Below are 16,744 nucleotides of genomic sequence, written 5' to 3' on the forward strand. Positions count from 1 at the left end.
ATAGTACAGTATGTGTTTCATATCCCGATCATAGTGGTTCATCAGTATCTTTCAACATGCGATAGAAATTATCGCTATCAGCTTCTAAATCATCCTCCACATCCTAGTTAAATTCAGGATCAACCACATCGATAACCATATCCACCATTCTATCTGTGTCCATGTCCTGCTCAATTCTTCTCCTTGCAACTTTCTTCCACATCTCTCTATGCAGGTACCAATGCATATAGTTGAGCATAAATCTACTATTATACAAATGGATAATAATTATACTCTTATCAAATATTTCTCTATTACGATATCTATTACAAGGATAATGAGCCTGTCATTGATGTAAGAGTGTCACATTCTTAAAAATAAAATCACAGAAGTACTCTATACTCTCTTTGTATTCAGCAAAATTTTTTTCATCGACTACTCAATGGTCCATCCAACTACGATCCATAGCAGACTATCTAAGAATTCTGCATATACATAAATGCAAGGTAATTGCTAAATATTATTTTATCATTCAAAATAGCTTATATAGTAAATGCATCATATCATCAATTAATAGATAAAGATAGATCCTATCCCATTTAGAAAATGTATTAATTCTATAGATCCATTACAATAATCAAATGATATGCAACAGGGAATGAAAAAAATTTTGACAGCTTTTTTCTTTAGTTTTTTTGTGTAGAGAGAACAAAGAAAAATACTGTCTGAAATTTTTTTCAAATCCTCAACATACCATTTGATTACTATAATGATCTATAGAATTACTTATATTTTTCAAACTATTCATAATGAACAATCAATTGACCAATATACATAATTCTTTCATCCATACAAAAATAAATAAATATATAGATACATTAGAATATGTACATCAATCAACTGACAGGTCTACCTCTCCATGCAATATAAATTTTATTAAAATTAACATATAATTAATACTGTCCGGCATCTTCCATCGGTCTTAGCGCACTAGATATGCGAGGGCTAAACATGCCTTGGATGCCAGCTGTGACCTGAGGCTCGGACATGCAGGACACGCTCAGGCCCCATATTTGCAATCCTTTCCGACACCTTCCCTCGATCCGAGCACTCTGCATGCCCAGATCCAAGTCCTATGCATCTAATTAATTATCTAACTAATTAATTAAATTAATATTTAATTAACTTTTAGTGATCGCAGTAGCCGTCACCAATAGTAGACAATATTAGCCATCGCTAATGCCGTCGCTAATACTCATAAAAATAGTCACAGATGCACTGATGCGGGAATGGATCATGGGACAGGGGCGATGGGGTAGGGTCGGGGTGGCTGACTTAGGAGTGCGGGCTGCGGGTGGTGGGCTTGGGGTGGGGGCTGCGGGGTCGAGCCGAGGGCTCGACGGCTAGCGGAGTCGAGCTGTGGGCTGGGGGAGGCTAGGCCACAAGGGGCCACAAGGTCGCAGGGCCACGAGGGGTGATGGGGTAGGGGCGAGGCTGTGGGGCCGCAGGGCCGTGAGGGGCGGTGGGGTAGGGGCAAGGCCGTGGGCCGCGGGCTAAGGGTGGGGGGTGGGGCCGCAGACCGCGGGGGCAACGGGGTAGGGGTCGTGGAGCCGATGAGGTCAGCTTAAGGTCGGGCTGATGTGGGGATGGGGCCGGCGGGGTCACAACAGTCACAGGACATCGGAGGGGGGGTTGGGAGGGTGAGGACACCGAAAAGGGGGGTTGGGGGATGGGAATGGGAGAGAATGAGCAGAAAGAATTTTTTTTTTTGATTTTATAAAAGACAGACTATTAGTGATGGCAAACTTGCCATCCCTAATACCGTCGATGATGGTATTAGCGACAAAAATTTTTATCACTAAAAATACAAATCCATCTCTAGTACTTTTATCAGATTTTTAAAATAATTTTTTCAAAATTATTAGCGACGGTATGACTTCCGTCGTTAATACTGTCGCTAATAAATTAGCCGTCACTAATACTATCACTAACCCTATTAGCGACGGGATCAGCCATCGCTAAAAAGATTTTTGATCACTATTAGCTCTATTATTGATGGCAACATTACCGTCGCTAATAACCTCTCCACACCTTCACAAATGTCTGGATTAGTATAATTTTAGAATTTAAAGTATATCTTCATCATTTATTATCTAAATAATTATCATTAAAATATTATCACAAAAAATTATCTCGATCCAACAGTCCTTTCTATATCGATTAATAAAATTCGATTTCAACGGTCACGAACGACCGCATGATGATCTGATAGATAGAGACGATCGATGGATTCAAAAATTTATAATAATAATTTTAATGATATTTGTAGCATATCATCAAAATTTTACTTCAGTCAGATATCATTATCATGATCAATTTAGTATGAAATAATTTTAACTATTAAATAAAAAATAAGTGATCAAAAGGCCAAATGACGTTCTATTAAGATAATTTTTTACATAAATGATCTTTGCTACTATTTTAATCATTTGTATAGTTATGATCATAAAATCTAAATCGCACGTATATGAACTATCTATGTTAAGCAAATCTTATAAAAGCACAAGTATAATTACTTAATAATTTTAAGAATGAGTATTAAGAGATATATAATTTTGGATTGTTCATATATACATATTTTAAATTTTATGATCACCACCATACAAATGATCAAAATAATAGCAAAGATCATTTATCTAAAATATTATCTTATAATCGGACATCATTTATCTTTTTGATTACTCATTTTTTATTTAATATCTTAAATCATCCTGTGCTAAATTAGTAATGATAATTATATCCGATTAAAGTAAAATTTTGATAGTATACTATAAATATCATCAAGATCATCGTTGTAAATTTTTGAATCCATCAATTGTCTCTATCTATCAGATCATTACGCAGTCGTTCATGACCATCGAAATTAAATTTTATTGATCGACATTGCTAGGGCTACCAGATCAAGGTAATTTTTTATGATGATATTCTAACGATAATTATTTAGATAATGAACGGTGAAGATAAATTTTAAATTTTAAAATTATATTATATTTAAAAAAAATAAAAAAAATTATATTCTGTATTGAGCATTAGCGATGGCAACTGTCGTTGCTAATACTCTTTCTATCATCGTTAATAATTTTAATAATAATTTTTTTTTATTTTTTATGATGATGAATACCATCGCTAATAGTACTGTAGCTATTGATTATTAAAGACAGCAGTTGCCGTCGCTAATACTCTTTTTATCATCATTCATAATTTTAATAAATAAAAAAAATATTTTATTTTTTTATGACTACAAAAGTCATCACTAATAGTGCCATCGTGAATGATTATTAGAGATAATAATTACCATCACTAATACTCTTTTCATCATCTCTAATAATTTTAATAAGTAAAAAATATATATTTTTTTATGATGGCGAATGCTGTCTCTAATAGTGCCATCGCTAATAATTATTAGTGACGGTATTGCCGTGGCTATGACTATTTACGTCATTGATAAAACTAATATTAGCGATAGTGAAAATGTTATTTCTAATAGTCATCGGTAAAATAATTATTAGCGACAGAATCATTATCATCAATAATGCCATCGTTAATAAACATATTAGCGATGATAAAAATACCATCGCTAATGATTATCGCTAATACCTTAATTTCTTGTAGTACAATGGTAGAAGCACACGAACGTAGCCTGGGCCTCACACCGAAGATCACTGTTAATCGAACCGGCTCCAAGCCCTTCGCTCTGATGTCCTCAAAGCTCTTAGGGAGGCTATCGGTGAGATTGATCATTGGAGTCTTTTTAAGAGGGAATCCTCTCCAATTCTCTCCCTACAATGATGCTGTTCCTAACACAAGAGCAGACCTGAGATGAAGACCTAGGAACTGGAATGTTGAATCGATGATTCCAAGAAACTAGTCGTCAGTGGAAACATGGCTTCACTCTCTTGAGAAACCTCGATTGAGCCAAACTCAAATCGGTTCAAAATGTTGTTGGGCAAGCCGCCCAATACATCCATCAATCTCTTGGGCTACTAGGAGGATCGGAATGGGCAGAGTAGCATGTTGGTGGGAAAGGGGTAGGACTCTCAAGCAAGCAAAGATGCACGTGAAAGCATGCACGCACTACTCCTATCGAGGTGGAGTCCTCCCAACCTTCATAGGCACTCAAGATTCGAGGCTAGCATCAACACTCCGATGGCTGGGTCATGCCAACGACATCTCAAATCCAATGCCCCTACTCATCCGTAGGTAAGTGAAGTGAGAGCATCGTCGATCATGAGGATTGCCTCTAACTTTGTTCTGATGCCCCTTCTCATCTGTAGACAAGTGAAGAGAGAGCATTGTTTACTACAAGGATTGCCTCCAACTCCAATCTGATGACCTTCTTGGCCACAGGTGAGTGAAGCGAGACAATCATCGATTGCAAGGATCACCTTCAACTCCAGTCTGACGCCCCTACTCATCCACAGACAAGTGAAGCGAGCATCGTCGACCGTGAGGATCATCTTTGACTTCGGTCTGATGCCCCTACTCATCCATAGGTGAGTGAAGCGAGAGCATTGTCGACTGTGAGGATCATCTCTGATTTCGATCTGATTCTCCTACTCACCTATAGATGAGTGAAATAAGAGGATCATCAACCACAAGGATCGCCTTCGACTTTAGTTCGATGCCCCTACTTATCCATAGATGAGTGAAGTGAGAGCATCATCGATCATGAGGATTGCCTCTGACTTTGATCGATACCTTTACTCATCCATAGGAGAGTGAAGTGAGAGCATCATTGACCACAAGGATCATCCCAAACTTTAGTTCGATACCTCCACTCGATCGTCGGTGACTTGAGAGAGCATCTTGGATAATGAAGTCTCCAATCCGAGTCAACCTACACATGAGTAAGTCACCCATGGATAAGGGACTTAAGGACCTTTTAGATACTAGACGAGGCACAAAGATGGCAACCATGCGGGAGTCAAAAGGAAGACACAAGAGGAAAAAAAAATTATTCCTTGCAAGCTAGATTTCTATTACAAAAGTGACAATAAAAGGGAAACCACAAAGAGGAACAACACTGATAACTTCACCAAAAAACCACACCGATCGATCTGAGCCACGCCAATAGGCCATTGAGGGTCCCCGCATGAGGATCCTCCCACCGTTCAAGGTTGCAACCTCCTTAGAGGGCACTTCATCGGTCGGGTGGCCATCCTTCCTGGGAGCATGTGTCTCCCAGTCATCCTCTGGGAGAAGCTCAGGGAGACATGTTCACCTGTTGGATGCCCCACCAAAGACTGTCCAAAGAAGCCATATCTGCGAGGAGGGAGGAGCAGCCCCATAGAAAGGCCGAAGACCTTTCCTTTGGGCACTACATAAGGGCTGCCTCCGATGACCATAGGTTTGAGTCCTCTAGTGCGACGAAGAATTTTCAATACCTCCTAAGCCAAGCTGAGGCCCGCATAATGGCATCCTTCTCCTGAATGACTGGTGGCAGCCCGACCAAAGGAATTGGCTCCCCCGATCGAGAAGGAGACATCCGCTACTTGCCAATAGTGGGAGGAATCACTCCACTGTGCTATGAAAAACTAGAGGTGGATCTCCATCCCAAGACAGTGAAGTGACCTCTCTATAAAAGGGGCTGGGATCAAGTGCTCCCCAATGACTCTTATTGACTAGTGATAGATGTTAGCAAGGGAGTGCCTATGGAGATTGTCTCGATCGTTGATTGGGAATCTGAATCATATGTCCTTGTGAAACCATCATTTCTAAGGTGCGCGACAATAAAATCCTGATGTCCTTGGGATTCTATAAAAAGAACTTTTCAGAAATAACTTTTCAAGACTCTTGGGACTCACTCGGAAGCCCGAATGGTTTAAGTCATCTATCGTGATACGATCGATCTATTTAGCATGATGGGAGTCACCGAAGCCCCTGACGATGCCATAGCCATCACGCACTTTGACAGTCGGAGATCACAACCAAGGATTGCCGACAGCCCCCTCTTCACATGATAGAGAGAAGGTGAGCCATCAAGCAAACATGTAATGCTTTTTAATGCTGCCATGATCGAGGTCCCACATCTTGACAAGTCTGTCACCATGATGACAGAGTGATGCAGATTTGAAGATGAGCACCTAATTTTCTCCTCCAATAAAAACTTCTTGAAAGATCAAGCCAATATCTTAACCCAAGCTCAAAAGCACGCTCGGGCCGAGGGAGGCAAAACAAATCATTGGGAAGAGGAAGGGAGGAAGAACGATGATAAAAATAGCCCTGCGATCATAATTATGGAGCTCTGAAAGAACGAGAAGAAAATCGCCCCCAAGCAAAAGAGGGGGAAGAATCCTCCACGTAGTTTCGATGACTAAGCTTTTTCAAGCTTCACGCATCTAAATCCTCAAAAAATTCGAAGGTAAAGTTTCACGTATCAAAGATGATGCTCGTGAGCTGGGAGGACCCAAAAATCCTAGGCCATAGGAGGGCAGAAAGCGAAAATGTGAAGGATCCCATTTCGTGAGAGTGAGCATCTTCAACAATACCATGATAAACGATGCTATCGATCACAACGACCGACCACACTAACAAACGGGTCGGGGCCGAACACCCATTGCAAGTCATTGGAGCACAAGTTCAGGGCCGCATGGCTTAGTGCAGGCAGCGAGTGAATGAAATATTGTCATGCTGGTGCCAAAGCCGATGCCTCCTGACTAGAAGAACCCACCCTCAAATGTGCATGAACATCCAAATTCAAGCCAAAAGTGGATCATCTAGATAAAGCTGAAGATCACGAGAAGTTCCATATGACCACCCGCTATAAGCGAATCGGGACGACCTCAAATGAGTTTGGATGATCTCCTAGAGCAAAGGTTTGCAACAACACCAAATCAGATGCAAGAGATGCAAACAGCAAATGAACATTTCATTAAAAAAAAAGGTCTTGTTACAAGGTGACCCCGATCGAAGTAAGCCTGTTACAATAGGATAAAGACAAATTCGAGCCCCACCATCGAAGAGGCCCTTCATTGGAGCGGCACCGTAGGGATTGTGGGACTCAACGATGTCGACCTCATGGCCCGTCCCCATGTGCTCACCCTCACGACACACTTCCTCGGAGGGATGGAAGGCTGTGCGGCCATCCGAAAAGGTTGGACGGCTTTCAGAGATGACCAGGAACTTCCAATGGAGTAACATCCTAAACCAGCCCCAGTAGTCGCCACCACAGACTGGTAGATGCAGTAGCAAAGAGAAAAACTATGAGAGCACTTAGGTGTCCTCCTAAGAAAGGCCGGAGCCCTCCCAGGAAACAACACTAAGAGCAGCTCCAGCAACTATTGCCATGGTTCCATGAAAATTTCCAACACCCCCAAGCTAAAACAAGATACTGCCAGGCAAGCTCCTCTCCAGCACACTCCTTCGAGCCAAACTCCGATCACGCAGAGGTATGAAAGTGCTATGCTTAGAAAGAACAAGCGACGGTGGTGCTCCAACCACTGCAAAGGCAACAACTTGAAGAAACAATCAGATGGTTTCGGCCCTAGGTGACAAAGGGATCCATTTATTGAGAGATCTCCTCCTAGCTCCTCCAATTATCCCCTTTAACATGAGACATGTGCCATCAAGAGAAAGGTCTCGAGAGCTGTGCCATCAGGAGTTGGAGCACTAGTTGTCTTCTTTCAACACGTCACCATCACCAGAGAGACACCAGTTGGCATCAAAAGCCAAGAAAGTACAACTCATCAATATTCGATCCTTGGGAGAAGACCTGATCCCAAAGCGAATCCTAGGAAGAATTGGGAGAAGGTGCTAGGCATTGTTCCGAATGCCGCAAGGATCATTTGGGTACACACCCGAACATCATCAAATGGATCGGCCAATCAATCTACTAAAGGCATCCCAACCGAGCCCTCATGAGTTCGGATATGGATCGGCCAGCCATCGAAGATGTGAAGCGATCCGATCCCCTAGATGGGGCTTCTCATGAGCGAAAGTCTCAATGGCAGCTTAATGACAAATAACTATTTCCTAGGGAGACCTAATTAATCCACAGATCTATCCGACGATGTAGATTAAGCATATCCCAAAGACAGCAACCTAACAGTTTTCCAATAGAAATTTTGGAAAAGACTATCACTATAAAGGAGAACTCATCCATGAGAGAGGTACATACAAAAGTTTTTCTATTTTCATTCATTCAATTTTTACAAAAATGGCACCAGAAGGGCGTCGTCCAAAACAAAAAAAAAAGAAGAGGAAAAAAAGGAAAGAAAATAAAAAGAAAAGACAGAGATGAAGGAAATGAGGAGGGCCTAATCCTCATCTGAGGAAAACATCCTGGCCTCCTCATCACTATTCCTCGGGTGGAGGTGGTGCAAGTCTAGCTGCAGCATCATGTGATTTATACAGGCTTTGCAAATCTCAAAGCCCTACATGAACCCGGTAGCCGAAGCATCAAGGAGCTCTCCCTTGGAGGCTTTTCAGGCTTTGTACTCTGCGATGCAGTGAAGTTGTGCCTCAACAAAGGCATTGATAGTAGTGCCCTGGCGGGCTGCTCCCCCAAGAGTGCAGGACCCCTCGCCTAGGGCCCTCGGAGGAAGCAATGCTTAACCCGTGTTTGGAGTCTTCGGTGAGGTGGCCTTCACCCTCTTAAGCAAAAACCTCCCTCTCAAGTACTCGGCTTTCTTCTTTGCCACTTCCTTCACCAGTCATGGCAATGGCTCTATCACTGCAAGTTGCCCAAGGAAGACCAATGAAAACTCTTCGACGGATGCATCTACTGTAAGGAGGACCAGCTATTTATATAGGTTTCAAGCAACGTGTGCCCAACCAACCAGCAATCGGATCGAGCCACGCATGCAGCTCTGAAACATCAACAGCCACAGCCATTAATTGTGCCCTTTCGTTACCAAGAAGCAATCAGTGGAATGCTCCAAGATCTGCTTCGATCCACCACGTGGCAACCTAGGATTGACTGGAGAAAAATCCCCAGCCCATTCCCTTAGAAAATCCCCCTTTCCATTATGGCGGATGAAGTTTCAAGACACCCTACGAACTTGTGCTTAGGTTCCTAGCTAGCGAACTCATGCATTAACCTTAACTGAGATAACGCCAACAATCGGGACTCCCTGAACTTATCCTAAAGAAACTTCTAGTTTGCCCACCAAAAATCTTTGGGCCAGGTGAACCCCAACTGATGACAGTGACCTACATCAGAACATCTTCAGACACCAACACCTTGGGGTTTGGGGCATCATCGGATGACTTCGATGTTATTCGAAAATAATCGATGAGATCCGAGGTAGAAGAAGCTAGCTTGGCGCCGACGAAGACCTAGTCGTGATGAGTTCCATGGCCGCCATTAGGATTGTGGCTGAAGAGATGGTCCAACCCTGATTCCACCTCGAGGGCACCACTACGAGTGACCAAATAGTTATCGAACCCAGGAGCACCCAACGACCGTAGGATTGATTGAAAAGCCATCCCAATGATTGCCCAAAGCTGACAATGACTCTCTGGGATGCCAGATGGGTCTAACTACCCTAGCAAATCGATGAAGCTTCAGATGATAGACATGCCTCAGCGCGCCACCTCAAGGTCCGATCAATAAACTACTTCCCAAAATGAATCCTTCAAACTGAGAAGTGGGGGGCATGTGTTGGACCGCATTTTATCCATCCGATGATGTGGTGACACCTCGATGATGTGGTGAGCACATAGCGACATGATCTAGCCACAAAGACCATATGGCCCGAGCGATATCATGGAACCCCTTCGACAGCTCCAAAGACTTCGACTACGATCTAACCATCCGGATAAGATCAGCTGCTTGGCGATATCTACATTATCGAGCAACCGTCGAACCTGCTTGATCTCCATCCGAGTCCTTTGCAAGATTCATCGAAGCTCCAGAGGGTCTCCGGTGCATGGGGCATCCTGATCTGACAACCGACGGCATTGGTAGCTTTTTCCTACTAGTGAAAAATTGGTTTCATCAGGATCAATCTGAAACCCACTACCTCTAGTCTTCTGACGGCCACTTCTCCGATGACCTGCTACCTGACAAGCCTCCCCTCATAAAAGAAGATCAAAGCCAACACTAGTTCCTCTCTCTCCTTCTCTGGCTCTCACATCATCTCCTACTATTTTTTCTCTCTGACTGCGATACTAACTTAAGCATCGGAAGATCCTTCACCAAAAAACTCTCACCAGTCTTCTCTAGTGTGCGGACTTTTCTAGCAGAAATCTGAAGGCCACGTCGAACGTCCCTCACTCCAACTTGGCAGTTACCTCGTTGCGCCGCTTGTGTCACGCCCCCAGTTGGAGAGCAGCAGCAACAGGATGAGATATTATTGCAGCTGATTAGCATTTCCATTTCTCCCGGACTCTGTAGCATGGATAGGTAAATCCATCATTGATTAGTTCTTGCGCCATGATCTTGTACGTATGCCTCCTGAGTTAAATGAATTCCTGGGAGCAGGGTTGTCACATGTTGAAGCTCCAGGAGAACCACACATTTTGCAGGCATCAAAATTATATTTGCTGCCCCTTCCGCAACAAGCTTTCATCAAGAAATTCTTGTCAAATCCTGCAATTAAAAAGTTGACATAAGTTCAATTCGTATATTATAGAAGTATCACAGAAATCAAGAATGGTGTATTATGTCACTTTCTGAAACTTGACATACCTAAATCCAAGCAATTGTCAAGTAGATGCAATAAGGCATGATAGTAATCTGCACACATGATGAGAACATGAGGATATGACTTCCTCAACTCTTGTATTGCTTCTTCGAGTTTTAAATTATGGTGCATTGCAAAGGCATTTAGTCCTTTAAGGCACATTTTGTTGTGCATCTGGATTGATGATGAATGCATGCTGTTAAGTAGCCTGGCAAACATCCAATTGGACAATTCCCAGGAATAACTAGTTGAACAGCGCCCATATCAATCACTTCCTAAAATATATTGACCACGAATACAATGTTAGCACATACTATAACGAAGACATGATTGCATGATCGTTCAATTAATTATTTGCATCAAACAGAAATAACTGATATTTCTCATGCAAGTACCACTAAATTTTGACATCATTTTTTTTTTTTGAGTAAATTTCCGGCCACTGTTTTAGATCGTGCATCATTACTTAATTAGGAAATAAAAGTAATGCATGCTGGAGAAATTTTAGTGGTATAAAAAATTTATTTTTGTCATTATCTTACCAATTTTTATAATTATTTAAAACTATGATCTAAGCAAGAACGTATGTGAGAATAAGGCATCATCATATCATGCTCCAACTGTAATGGTTGTAACCAAGTAAAATCTTATTACTGATTATGCATTCTTGGATGTTAGTCTTATCATCTTCATATATCCAAATTTGATCCTTGTCTTTCGTTCTTTATATCTGAAAGTATCTTAACTCGTATTCAGAAGACTTAAGAGAAAGTTGTGCAAAAGAAGATGATATATCCTAGCATTATTTCTTGTTCTTTGTTAGGAAAAGAGCATGAGAAAAGTATTGGAGTAAAGAAACTTTACCTTAGCAGCAGTACTATGCTTTGTGTTGGGATAGTGGAGTTTGTTCCATTTCTTGATTTGAATCTTATTTATACACTACGATTAGTAGTAACGTATCCCACTGCACGGTCAGTGGGCAGAGGGTCAAGGGGCAATGCCTCCTTGCCGAGGGGTCTAAGGGGGTAGAACCCTACTGAACAAACGGTAAATGATACATGCTGTGGATGACTGTGATTCTGCTTCTCTGTCTCATTGCAATGGAAGACAAATTCGAAAACACCTTTACTAATTGTTAATCCTAATCTCTGATATAAATAAATAATCATTGGACATCCAAATACCTGAGAACATCGCATCCAGAAGAGAAGAGAGAGCTAGTGGCTGTGCTGTACAGAAGAGAGAGCATGTGAGAATTTTTTTTCCATCTCTTGTATTCTTGTAAACTTCCTGATTATATAGTAAAAATTTTCTGTAAGACCGTAAACAAAGGAGCAAGAGACTTCGAATCATGTAAATCCCAATGTATTCTTATGTGTGTGCGATTTGTTGTTCCTTCCTTCTTTCTCTCACTATTCTTTACATCTCATTGTATGTAGGGCCGAGCCCTAGTTTCTAACACTTTGCACCACATGTGGAAGATAGCTTATCACCTACGCGATGGATTTTGCTTCAAAGAAGGCATGCTTACAGTCATTGCCCCCAATCTCTCCCACCAAAAAAAGAAGCATGTTTAAGCCTTTCAACACCATCTACAATTTCGTGAATAAATAAATAAAATTAATAATGAGTACGAGATGGTTGTACTAAAACCTTATTTATAAAATGAATTGCATATTAAAAGAATAGAGAACACGAGACCTAAAGGTTAACAAATTATAAGGGATACCTGTTTGTGATGAGCAAATAGAATCAAGCTGGACCTTGAACCATTCAAGTTGAACATTTAGAGAGCTATTAGTATAAGGCATCAATTCAGATGCCCCTTTCCTCGAAAAAGGAATTGTCTAGTGCAGTGGCTTCAGCTACAGCAAAATTGGCTCCATGGTTGAAATTAGCCTCCTTGTCCAAATAAGGATTAACAAAAGAAAGACTAAGGGACAAAGCTGAAAACAGAAAGCATAAGAATTAAGGCTCCATGCTTATGCAACTACTACGTACTAATACATAATCAAACAAAGCAAGTTTAGATTTGCAGTGATATGAAGTTTTAAGTCATATATGAGCTTTTTATGATCAATTACTAAGTGATATTATCTGCATGTGTGTATATATAGTTGACATTTCTCAAAGGATGAATGTTCTCATCTGTTCCCATATATTGATATTGGAGCTATTCAACTTGTCTGTTCTTGAATTTGAAAAAAAAAATAAATTTCTAAAAATATTTGCTAACCATTATGCTTCTGATATTTATAGGGGAAGGTCATGCCGTCTTGGAACACAATTTGTCAAAAGTACTTAATTTTTGTTCTTTACTTTTATTTCCGCACTCCTGACATGAACAATGACCAAAATCTGACAAAATATTCCGAATTTTTTGCAATCCGAATTCTCTATCTAAGCATGTTTTATAAGAATATGCAGATTCTGTGTTGGAAAATTTTCTTTCATATATATATTTAAGAGTTCAGGTTGTATGATTAAGATAGGATCAATAATTGCTTTCCATGTTTACATCATTAATCGAGGATCTATAATATGATCACTATTTTTTATTGTTTTGCAAGATTTATAAGATTTCATCTAACAGATACATCAGCAATTCATCTAATGGGTAAATCAACAACATTCTGATTAACATTTTCTTTTTCCTCAAGAAAAGTGTTCTAGTTAAGTACTGTACCTATCTAGAAATTCTTTTACAAAAATCCTATCTAATGTTTCTTGAAAAAATAGAGAGGTTCATGACCTCATCTCCAAATTAAGCAATGGCCATACTAAAAACTATGCCGCATCTAAAGAAGAGTACAATGCATGTCGACAACAATCGAAATATAAAAAAGCCATAGCAAATAACTACAGCGAGGGACTATTACCGAGGTAGCCTATCATGAGAAGATCGATGGAGCAGCGCCCGATGGGCCTCTTAAAGGTGGTCTGGCCATGTGGAAGGTGTGCGATGGGTGCAAAAGCCCCAGCCACACCCTCGTGAAGCGGGTTTCCAATATCGGCAGTGGAGTCTCCGAAGCTATATATTATATGATATTTAGATGAGCTGTAAATTTGAGATACAATTGCATTAGCTGTACTTTTATTTTTGGGCAGATTAATCACTGAGATTTCATTTTCATGATGCATAGCGATTGGCCTTGTGTAGATGATAGTAATCAGAATTCCTGATGTATAGCTATTTGCCTTGTATAAATAATAGCGATCAGGATTCTTGATGTATAGCAATTTATCTAATATAGATGAAACATGCCTTGTACAAATGAAGCCGAGTGTTCTATATGTTGTAACCTTTCCTGAGAAATAAAACAAGAAAAAGTTTTATCACAAAGAGCAAATTTAATTTAGTAGCAGAGCCAAAAGGAGAGGAGTGGTCCAGAATCGACAAACACTAACTCAGAAAGCACCCACCTTTCCAAAGCTACAATATGGCTGAAGGAAAAATCACAGAAATACCGTCGCCCTTTCACCTGAGTTCTCGGACGACCCAGGAATGCCATTGATATCTTGTCTGACGGGAGACAACTAGCCGAGGTGGGCGAGATCAATGAGAAATGCGTTGAAGATGAAGAACAAACTCGGATTTGCGGATGGATCGATCAGAAAACCCAACCCCTAGTCTGTGAATTTTGGAGCCTAGAATGCTTGCAACTCTATGATACGTTAGGAAATTTACCTCAAGATTCAGTCTACATTGAGCCCACAACGAGAACCAAATGAAAAACAGAGTCCAACGAGTCCAAGATCATCTCAAACAGAGTCCGGAAGGAGAAGTTACGCCGAGAGAAGATGGCATCATGCACGAGGCAGCGGCAGCTGGTGGCGGGCCGGCAGAGACCGGTGGAGCACCGCCTGGCCCGGCACAGACGCACCCAGCACGCAGCCGTGCGTGGCCCAGCATGCAAACGGGCCCAGCATGGGCGCACACAACCCAAGCACGGGTGGGCCCAGTGCGGGCGAGCACATGGGCCGGCCCAGCACCCAACGCTCGCGTGGTCCACTATGGACCGCGGGGCGCTAGCGGTCTACAGGAGGCGTGTGGACCAAAGTCGCGGTCCACGCACGGTTCAAATGCATTTTTGCATGATCGGATGGCTCAAAATATAGCCGGTCGCGATCGGACGGCTGTGAGCAAATCCGAGTATGATCAGGTGATCAGTGGGGCTATTTTGCATGATTGGATGGCCACGGATGATTTCAGGCTTGATTGAGACTCTGTTTCCTACTGAAACAGTATTTTTGTGATTCTAGAGTTTATATAACTCCGATTGGTGAACCGTTTGTTGTGTCGGAGAATTGGTGACATTTTGGAGGTATAAAAAAGGCTTCAATAGAGGTTTCAGAGAGCTTTTGTGAAGATTTTGGGATTTTTTCTTGAGAAATTCTTGTACAAAGATTAAGTGGTGAGTTTCTCTTGCATTGATTTTATTTTATTCTCTCGTAGTGAAGCTTGCACGCCCCGTGAAGGTAGGCTTGAGGCCGATCTATATATTTATATTGTGTTTTTTTATTTTATTTATTCTTTCTTCTGCTGCACCATGTGGTACCAGATCCTGGTGGCACTACAATTAGTATCAGAGCAAGGTGATGCCAAAGCATAGGTTGCAGCGGTGGTGAACGAGAAAAAAGATGAAAAAGACAAGCACAATCAAGGTGGAGATCAACAAGTTTGATGGAAAGAGTAATTTCTCCTTATGGCAGGCAAGAGTGAAAGACGTGCTCATCCAACAAGGGTTGATCGATACTGTCTTATGCGACGAGAAGCTGACCACCATGGAGGTGTAGAATTGGAGGTGGCTCTAGATGCAGACGTTGAGTACCATCCACTTGTACCTAACAGATGAGGTGGTGATCTATGTGTTTGGCGAGACTTCCCCGACGAGGCTGTGGTCGAAGCTCGAGGAGTTGTACATGGCGAAGTCTCTTACCAACACTCTTTTTCTCTGGAGGCAGTTCTACCAACTATGAATGACTGAGAGACAGAGCATGCAGGAGCATCTCAGTCACTTTCAGAAGATCCTCAACGACCTCCCCAGCGTTGGCGAGAAAATTGAGGAGAAGACTAGAGTGCTGGTCTTGCTAGCATCGCTTCTCCCTTCGTATGAGTCTTTGGTGACTGCTCTTTAGTGAGGAAGAGCACCATCAAGATGGATAAGGTCACCATAGCGATTCTCCAGAACGAGATTCTCAGGAGGGAGAACCCAGCTTCGAGCTCAAGTGGCGGCAGCTCAGCTTTGGTGGTTTCTGGAGGAACAGGAGGCGGTAAACAGAGTGACAAGAGATCGCGACGAGGATGATCCAAGTTCAGGATGAGAGATCTGAGCAAGATCAGATGTTACCGGTATGACGAGTTGGGGCATCTAACCAGAGATTGCTCTTAATCCAGAGATCGGACGAGGGCTACTGCAGCGACGGTCAGAAGCGATTCAGAAGGTGATACCTTGGAGATATCTGACGAGGTATCTACTTCTTTCCAGCAGTAGATTTCAGATTCTGCATGCATCTATCATGTATGTTGCAGAAAATAGTAGTTTGACTCTCTGGAGAACAGTGAGGGCATTGTTTATCTGTCGGATGGATCGAGCTGTGAGATAAGAGGTATTAAGACAGTCAGTTGGAGGACACGTGATGGTGCAGTGAAGAGATTGGAGGAGGTCCGATACATATCCGATTTTAGACAGAATCTTATCTCACTGAGCGGACTGGATTCAAGAGGCTACAGGATGGTAGCTGGTGGAGGAATCCTAAAGGTGTTGCGTGGCAATAGAATTATTTTGGAGAGAAAGAAGAGGACGAGAGGATATTACTACCTGATGGAGAGCTCAGTGTAAGATGGAGCTTCAGGAGCCAGGAGGAGCCCAGAGTGAGATAGAGCTCCAGGTGGAGGTGGATCAAGCACTAGACGGGAGACTTGGGAGGACGAGAGAGACGTCGTAAGGTAAGATTTTTATTGCCGCAGGAGACTTGGGAGGACGAGAGAGACGTCGTAAGGTAAGATTTTTATTGCCGCAGGAGACTTCTCCGAGCAGATCTTTGGTCAGAGTGAACACAGTCCATAATGAAGGTGG

At 42.0% G+C, this 16,744-nt stretch overlaps 1 pseudogene; it reads right to left on the bottom strand.

Moving 5' to 3' along the window:
* Positions 1 to 10,344: 10,344 nt before the first annotated feature.
* LOC105037441 (GDSL esterase/lipase At5g03980-like) lies at positions 10,345 to 14,594 on the bottom strand (annotated as a pseudogene).
* Positions 14,595 to 16,744: the final 2,150 nt, after the last annotated feature.

Source organism: Elaeis guineensis, chromosome 4 (genome assembly GCF_000442705.2).
Source record: "Elaeis guineensis isolate ETL-2024a chromosome 4, EG11, whole genome shotgun sequence".
NCBI classification, from domain to species: domain Eukaryota; kingdom Viridiplantae; phylum Streptophyta; class Magnoliopsida; order Arecales; family Arecaceae; genus Elaeis; species Elaeis guineensis.